Source organism: Pantherophis guttatus, chromosome 2 (assembly GCF_059756535.1).
Source record: "Pantherophis guttatus breed Tessera chromosome 2, ASM5975653v1, whole genome shotgun sequence".
Taxonomy (NCBI): Eukaryota; Metazoa; Chordata; class Lepidosauria; order Squamata; family Colubridae; genus Pantherophis; species Pantherophis guttatus.
The window spans coordinates 148,479,922-148,488,473 of NC_142064.1; the positions used below are offsets into that span (position 1 = coordinate 148,479,922).

Genomic DNA, 8,552 nt, shown 5'->3' on the forward strand with positions numbered 1-8,552 from the left:
TGAATGTGCTTGCACAAATGCAAGCCATAATGAATGGCATGGAAAAAGATGTTATACTCCAATATAAAAGAAACAGGATGAAGTTTTAGTAATTAAAAAGGATATACAAACAATAAACCTGGCTATACAAATAGTAACCTGGGTAATTTTCCTATATTGGATTTGCAAGCAGGCTTGTTTAAATTTTGAAGAATCTTGTGAGCTAGAACAAAGGAAAAAACTGAAAAGAAATGAAGAGATTAAGTTCTCCTTATTTGAATGGAGTGCCGTTTAAGATTATTAGAAGAGAAAGAATATAAAGTTAGTTTATTTGATAAAATGTAACATAGATACATTGTTATTTCCGGTAACCCTTAAAGCAAGGGTGAAATCTAAAATTTGTTACTACCAGTTCTGTGGGCGTGGCTTGGTGGGGAGGGGGAGTAATGTGACTGGGTGGGTATGGCCAACTTTTTTTTTTTACACTTTTAAAAGCATTTTTTCTACAACCTCTTCTGCTGAAGAGGTTGCAGGAAAAAATGCTTTTAGAAGCCTCTGACGATCAGCAACTCAGCTGGGATTGCCAGAGGCTTTTAAAGGCTTTTTTTTTTTCTACAGCCTCTTTGGCCAAAGAGGTTGTAGAAAAAATGCTTTTAAAAGCCTCTAATGATCCCAGCTGAGCCACGCGATCATCAGAGGCTTTTTTTTTTTACCTTTAAAAGCATTTTTTCGGCTGAAGAGGTTGTAGAAAAAATGCTTTTAAAAGTAAAGAAAACAGCCTCTGATGATTGCGCAGCTCAGCTGGGCAGGGGGGGCAGGGATTTTTGCTACCGGTTCTCCGAACCACCCACCACATCTACTGGATCGAGTGATCCGGTCCGAACCGGGAGCATTTCACCCCTGCCTTAAAGGACTTTTGATGACACCAGGACTGAAATGATGGAAGTATATAGATTTGTTTATAGTTAAGAGATGTGATATAGAAAGAAATTATTTGTTGTGTATTAAGAGGAGGTAAGTCACTAAAAGTGTTTATTCTTGTGATGAGAATTGGATGTTGTTTTCTTATATATTATTTTTCTTTTTCTTTAGTATATACTTTTCTTTCTTTTTTAATTTTTTCTTTCCTTTTCTGCATCTTCTTCCTTCCTTATTAATATTTCCTACTGTAATTATAATAATAAAAATAAAGGAAAAAAGAGACGTCGATAACCTCATGAATTTGCCAGTCTTCAAAGTACAAAACACACACAGAGAGAAAGACCTGTTTTTTTAAAAAAAAAATTAAGGACAAGTCCTTTTGCTCAAGGACAATTGCCCAGGAGATAATGCCTGTGTACAGAGAGCACTGCCTGAGCTATTTCAGAACATATTTTGTCTGTAAGGAAACGATAAGAAGAATTATAACCAAAGTAATTGGAGTCACAATGTGGATCTTTTTTATCATGAATACTTTTACACTACAGTCCTGAGGTTTAGTTTTCCCTCTTTTGGCATGATTCTCCCTAAACAAAGTGGGGTTTTTTTAGCTGTTCTGATTTAAATTAAGGTTATAAAAGTCCCTGTAACTTTTTTAAAGACACCTTTAGACATAATAGAGATGTGGGGGCAACCAGTGATTTTTTCAACTCCAACCCTGTTGCTGCAATGGTAGTCAGCATCTCTGTGTCACTTTGTACATAATTTAAGCCATGATGCAGCAGTGAAGTAGTCCCACCTACAAAGAAATCACTAAAATTAGCCCAAACCATGTGCTGTTTCATGAATTCTAATGAGAAAAAAAGAAAATATAGGCACTGTGGGGGCAAAGCTTGTTCAAACCATGCCAATTTCTTAATGATCCTGCAAGATGGTGAAATAATGAGCTCCGCCTCTAGTTGACTTTACAACATCTAAAGAGGAGGGTCCTTTCTATTGAAAAGTCCTCGACTCAGTCCTATCATTGCCACAAACACTTGATGGTGAAAAATACTTCCCCCTCTGGTCCGCTGAAAAACCCCTCTCCACAGAACCAGTCCCTGGTGCCCAAAAGGTTGGGGGGACACTGTCCTAATAGATGGAATGGGTAGTACCAGTAGATGAGAAGGCTCACTCTGATACCTCCCATTTCATACTCCATTCATCAACCTCATTTCCATTTTCAACAATCCCTTCTACTATTCTGGGACTTTTCCAACTCACTTGTTTTTGTAGACTATAGACAATAATATAGGCTTTAAACTATTTTGCATAATGTGCTTCAATGGTTCCAATGAGGACTACCTGTATTGACTGCCTATCACTGCCATTAAACCTGCTAATCTTTCTTTCCTCCCTTCCACTTGTCTTTTTTCTTCCCTTACTAAAACCTTCCAGTCACTTAAACAAGACAACTTTTCTTGAAAGCCCTTTATATCTTCCACAAACATAAATTTTTAATGAGATCATTTTTAATCTGACAAAGATAACTTAAAGTTTCAATAAAATGAAATTAGAAGACCCCAGTCCTTCAAGGCTGCAACTTAATAGCTCACTGGCAGATGACAGTGTACAATAAATAGCCCTGAAAGTTTGAGTAAAATTTTTAGCGTAGGTTACAATTTTAGGCCTGAGCACTCTTACTCTCAATTTTTTTTTCTAAGCTGATTTTTAATAAGTCTTTTTTAGGGTTGTTTGTGTTAGAGATCACCCTGGTTTGTATTCCTTTCAGAAAGGAAGTAGGAGAATAGAAGTTTTGACTAATGTTCTATTAGTTCTAAAATCTGTTTCTGACTCATGAACAATTTCTGGTAATTTTATAGACACATCCCTAGTTTTGGTGTAACAGCAATAGGAGAGTGATTTGCTATTGGTTTTTTTTTTTTACAGCTTGCTGTTCAGTCTCTAGCCTACAGTCCTAGAGATTTTCTAGTGGCATTAATTAGACCTCACCTGGTTAGCTTTTTAAATCAGCAAAGGTGGGTTCAATGCTATTATCTAATTCAATATATTTTGAATACTATCAGCATGAAACCATCTGAAAGTGCCTATCTTGAATTACTGTACCTGTTTGTCTTTTTAAAAATTGGAACAATTTTAGAACAAATGGAAAACGGCTTTGGAAACAGGCATTGCATTGACGTCACTACATCACTGATTCACACTAATCAGTGCTTCTGCAAAAAGAACACGGAAACCGCTGATTCTTGGATCACTCCAAGTAGACGTATCTCTTTGGTGTTTCCCTCCAAACCATGATCAGGTTCAACCTGGCTTAGTTTTCTGAATCTTGTACAGGAAGTATCCTTCCGCAGTAATCCCAGGAATCGGTTTAGCATACATATATTTATAGGCCTATTAAAGGTTACATTTAGGATTGCAGAAGCTCAATGTTCAGAAGCTTACTACATCTGAAATTTGATTATATGCAGATGTGAAGGAATCCAACTGTATGCAGATGTGAAGAATTAGTTTAAGAGTAACACATCTGCAGTAATTCAGAAAGCCCAACTCGGGACAATAAACATCTCCAAATAAGAAGAAAGCAGTAAGAATATGGCAGGCTTTGGGACAGGGTGGATTTGATTTAAATCGAGTTGATTTAAATCACAATTTAAATCATGATTTAAATCACTAGTAAAAAGGCTTGATTTAAATCAACTCGATTTAAATCACAATTTTTAAAGAGCAACTGTCATCTCTGCTACTCCTTTGACCCACTGTTGACTCACCGATGGTCCCAGTGTTGCAGAATATACAGCCTCATGCTACTTAACTAAGCTCCATTTCATGCTGAATAAACTAAATTATTTATGTATCTTAAATAGAAAACTATCTTACGATAGATTTTTACCCCAAAAGTTTTTTATTAAAATAAATTCGATAAAAATCAAAAAAATCCGATTTAAATCAAAAAAATCCGATTTAAATCAAAAAAATCCGATTTAAATCAAAAAAATCTGATTTTTTTTTATTTTTTTAAGAAAATCATTGATTTTTATCCACCCTGCTTTGGGAACTGGGAAGACCTAGTACCGTGATGGCGAACCTATGGAATACGTACCAGAGGTGGCACTCAGAGTCCTCTGTGGGCACGTGCACCGTCACTAGCTGTTCTTCTGATTTCCGGCACACGCATGCGTGCCAGCCAGGTGGTCTTCACGCATGCCGGAGCGCTGGAAACCCGAAGACCAGCAGGCCGGTGCGCATGCGTGTGCCGGCCACCTGGTCTTTGGGTTTCTGGCGCTCCGGTGCGCGCGTTCCAGTTTGGGCACTCGGTGCCGAAAAGGTTCGCCATCACTGAGGTCCTAGTAGATGTTCTGCCAGCTGGCCAGCCTTACTCAAGGCATTTCCATCATCATGCATGTTCTCTGTGTCTTTTGGGTTACACTAGAATTGTCAGATTCCAATATTTTCATCCTTCAAGAAAATTAACTGCCAGAAATTGCAACTTTAAGCAAAAGGACAGCGGGGGTGGGGTGGGTAGTTGTTCAGCATCACAATCCTTTCATTAGACCATTTCCTTTCTCAGGATGGGACAAAAGCAGTAGGATCACCTGGCCTTGTGTGAGCACAGACTATTCTGAGCATGTCAAAGTGTTGCTTAGTGTGTATTGCCATCTGGTCTCACCTCCCCCTCGCCAGTATTTTTATTGCCATATCTGCAAGAATCTTCTAGAAAAAAAAACAACTTTTTTCTAACCAATCTGTCAGACTACAGATAAGAAATAGCAATTATTTCCTGGCTTCAGATGTCACCGCCTGTTCTCAGAGAAGATCTATCAAAGCAACTGATAGCGTAAACTTCTTGGCCAAAGGGAGTTTGCTCACAAATGAATTTATTTAAGCAAAAGATGCCCTCACATCTTGGTTGATTCTTACTTATCTCAAATTTCCCAGTTTAGACTAGATTCTCTGGTCTGGTGATTTACCCTTCAAATACTAACCAGGTTCAATCCTGCTTAGCTTCAAAGCTAAGTTCTATCACAAGCTGAAACTTGCATATGTATTTGGAACTAAATTCCACTGCTTTCCATGGGCAATGGGGAGAACCATAACAAACCACATATATATATATACAGAACATAACCACAACTCACATCAAATTACTTTTTAATTATCATGGGAAAAATATCCCTGTATGCTTAATTTTGAGTTTTTGAATATGCATCCAGTACTCACTTTCCTTGAACTAAGATCTATTTAAGATAATGCAACTTACTTTTCTTAGGAAAATTAATAGGATATTTCTGCAATCATACCCTTCTCACCATCCTATTGTATTAACTACTGTGTTTTCCTGAAAATAAGACCCTGTCTTATATTTTTTTTGAACCCTGAAATAAGCACTTGGCCTTATTGCCATGCGCTCAAAAGCCCGATTGGGTTTATTATCAGGGGATGTCTTATTTTTGGGAAAATAGAGTAATACTCTGGCAAACTTTTATTCCAACATAACATGACCTTCAATTTATGATACACTTTTCTAAAGTCCACATACCAAAGATTTCCATGTTTACATCTCTTGCAAGATTTACAGCCTCAACTGTTTTTTTCAAATATGTGTTCAGAAATGTACAAGTCTGGGATACATATATACAGTATCTTGAATGCTATAACAAATGCAAGTTCAAGAAGTAATTTCCCAGTCTTAGTTAGTTCCCTAGTCAAAACCCTACTATTTAAAATTAAATCTACTGTAATTTGTGATACCCATGAAATCTTTTTTGAATGGTCACTTTGAAGGATGCTCAAATTAACATTAAATTGTTAAACTGGAACCAGTACCACCCCACTATCGACTGTATGCAATTATAATACCCTTTCCCCAAAACTCTGTTCCATACCATTTCAAGTGGAATTTGTTTCACAAAATCTTATGGGGCAAGAGCCTAAAATTATAGCTCCTCTACCATCCCCTGAACAGACGAGACATGTTACCCTGCAAAAAAGTATTTTTTACAGCTGAAATCTTGTTCTTTTTGACCCCTTGGTCACCTAGAAGACCCCCCCCCCCAATCTGAGCTATAATGGATGCATCTGATCTGCTTTCCTTTGGAGTCATCTCTCCCCTGGCGCGTTGCTGCATTTATTATTAGGGTGCTAAAGCTGATGATCGGCACTCACTTTCCCTGCTCTCCAGATGTTAAGGTTGTGTAGGAGCTTCTAGTCCAATTTCTCCACTACCAAGATCACCACCCTGCCAGCCACTTGTTCCCTCACAGGCCCAAAATTATGTCTCTATTAATATTTGCACCCTGCCCCAATCCTTATAACTCTGGTCTGTTCAAGAAACAAAACAACAAAATAAAGACAAATATAAAAATTTCTTTAAAAAAAAAAAGCATAAGTGGGGCAGGAATCAAGCACAGCTTGGGAAAATCACAGGGACTAGCAACTCTCTGCTACTAAGCCGAGAGCATAGAGGCGGTTTCTTTACAAGCAAGGAAAATACTGAAGGGATAGGAAAAAGATACGACCCTTTTCCTTCTCTCTAGCGGTTCCGGACTCCTTTGGATATGCATGAGACTTGGGGGGTGGGGGTGGGGGGCATGCAGACTTTCCGACATTTCGCCAACTCGCGACAGCGGGGCTGCGTTCGAGAGCTCAGAAGTTTCCGAAAGGGCCCTGCACGTCTGAAGGCTGCCGCTATCGGGGCACCTTCGCCCCAGGCCGCGCTTCCCTGGGGGCTCCCGCAGAGGCGCTTCTTATGCCCATCCTAAATTCTAAAGAGGATTCAGCCAGCGTCACTCCTGCCTTCGGCCCTTCCTCCTTGTCCCCAAAGTGCACCTCTGGGGAGCCCCGCATCCGAGTCTCGCAGGGAAGGCGGGGGTTAGTTGCCTCTCCAGCGGCGCCCGATTCGAATCCCGCGTCGGCTACCCACACGCGCGCGCGTTCACAAATACATTCGCGCCGGGTTCCGCAAGAGGACTGGGACCCGCCACAGCCGCCTCCGCCTTCCAGTTCAGCGCATATAGAGCCTCGGGATTTCCAATTGGGGTCCAAGAGCCCCACCTCCCCATTTAAAAAAAAAAAAAAAAAAAAAAAGCTCAGGACCCCGGGCCTTATCCTCCCCGCCCAATGGCTCCTTCTCCCGCCAAGGGTTTGGAGGAAGGTGCCCCAGAGGAGGTTTCGCCGCCGATTCAGCCTCCTATCCGTTGCCCCGCTCCGGGTTCCCCTCACCCCCCCCCCCCGTCCATCCCGCCACACAGGCTACTTTTTACAGCTCCGGACCTTCGGTTGAGCAGGTGCTCCGTCCGACCCAAGCGGAGTGAGAGAGAAGCGGCGGCCACCAAAAAGCGAAGCAATGAGAAGCCGCTCTTTCCGCCCCGCTGGAAAAGCGGGAAGCGCGCGGCGGCGGCGGCAGCGGTCTCTGGCTGGTGCTGCTGCTCCAAAGCGGAGGGTTTTTATCCCTCGCCTTCCTCGGGGCGGGAGCAGGGAGTCGCTGCCAGGAAAGACGAGGACGGTGCCAAGGGAGGCTCCGAGAGGAGGAAGGAAGGAAGGAAGGAAGGAAGGAAGGAAGGAAGGAAGGAAGGAAGGAAGGAAGGAAGGAAGGAAGAAGATAAATGAGGGAGGGAGGAGATAAGAGGGAGGGAGGGAGGAAAAGGATAAATGAGGGAAAGGAGGGAGGAAGGAAGGAAAGAAAGAGATAAAGGAGGGAGGGAGGAAGATAAATGAGAAGAAGGAAGGATATAAGGAAGGAAGGACATAAAAGAGAGGGATAAAGGAAGGAGATAGAGAAGGGAAGGAGGGAGGGAGAAAGGGAAGAGATAAATGTGCGAGGAAGGGAGGAGAGAAGGAAGGGAGATAAATGAGGGAGGAAGGAAGGAGATAGATGAGGGAGAGAGGGAGGAAGGATCCAAGCAAGGGGCAAAGGTGCTGAGGAAAGAGTTGCTGGTCACCTTAGTTTCCTCCAATTCTTGAGAGCTGCTGGCCAGCAGTCTGGGACTCCCCTGGCCTAAAAAGGGGAGGGAGAAGAAGAGTAAGAAGGCTGAAGTCAAAGAAGAGGGAGCCTCATCTTGGCCTGATTTCACAGGGGGCTTCTGGGAAAAGTTCTGCACTGGGGGGGGGGAGATTTTTTCTTTTCCCCAAAGTACCTATGTTTGGGTGTTCTCTTCCGGAAAACAATTGTAGGAAGAAATATCCTTCTGGGTTCAGCTCCAAGTGGGGAAAAAGACACTGGAAACATGAAGAATGCTTGGAAAGATGGTTTAATGGTGGACAGGATCACATGGTTTGAGTTCCTGAACAGAAAAGGGCGGAGATGCTGAGCGTGCCTTGGTTTTATGCCCTCTCTGACTTTGAAATTCCTGGGGCCCAGGAAGAGTATCCTGATTGGTTGTCAGTCTCCCAGGGGATGGGGGTCTTAGCTAGCCTTGCTGGCTGATGTAATCTTCCCAGTTGCCATGTGGTGAGTTTCTGTTGCTAGATGGGTCCTATTGTGTTAGTTTCTGTTGCTAGATGGGTCCTATTGTGTTGCAGATGATGGTCCATTGACAAAGATGGGAGGGAATTGAGTTTGTGCCTCTGGCCCATTGTTAAAGGGTGAGGGGGGCAAGAAAGTGGGAGCTGCTTCGTCTTTAAAACATGCTTCTCCATTTCTCATCCAGGGAAAC

General features: G+C 42.0%; 1 protein-coding gene across 1 annotated transcript in view; it reads right to left on the minus strand.

The window, feature by feature from the left end:
- The window catches only part of CACNG5 (calcium voltage-gated channel auxiliary subunit gamma 5), a 42,343-nt gene extending 34,365 nt beyond the window's left edge, over positions 1 to 7,978 (minus strand). The window contains exon 1 of the mRNA XM_034412650.3: positions 7,171 to 7,978. The gene's annotated coding sequence lies outside the window, so the exon portion shown is untranslated. The remainder of the gene's footprint in view (positions 1 to 7,170) is intronic.
- Positions 7,979 to 8,552: the final 574 nt, after the last annotated feature.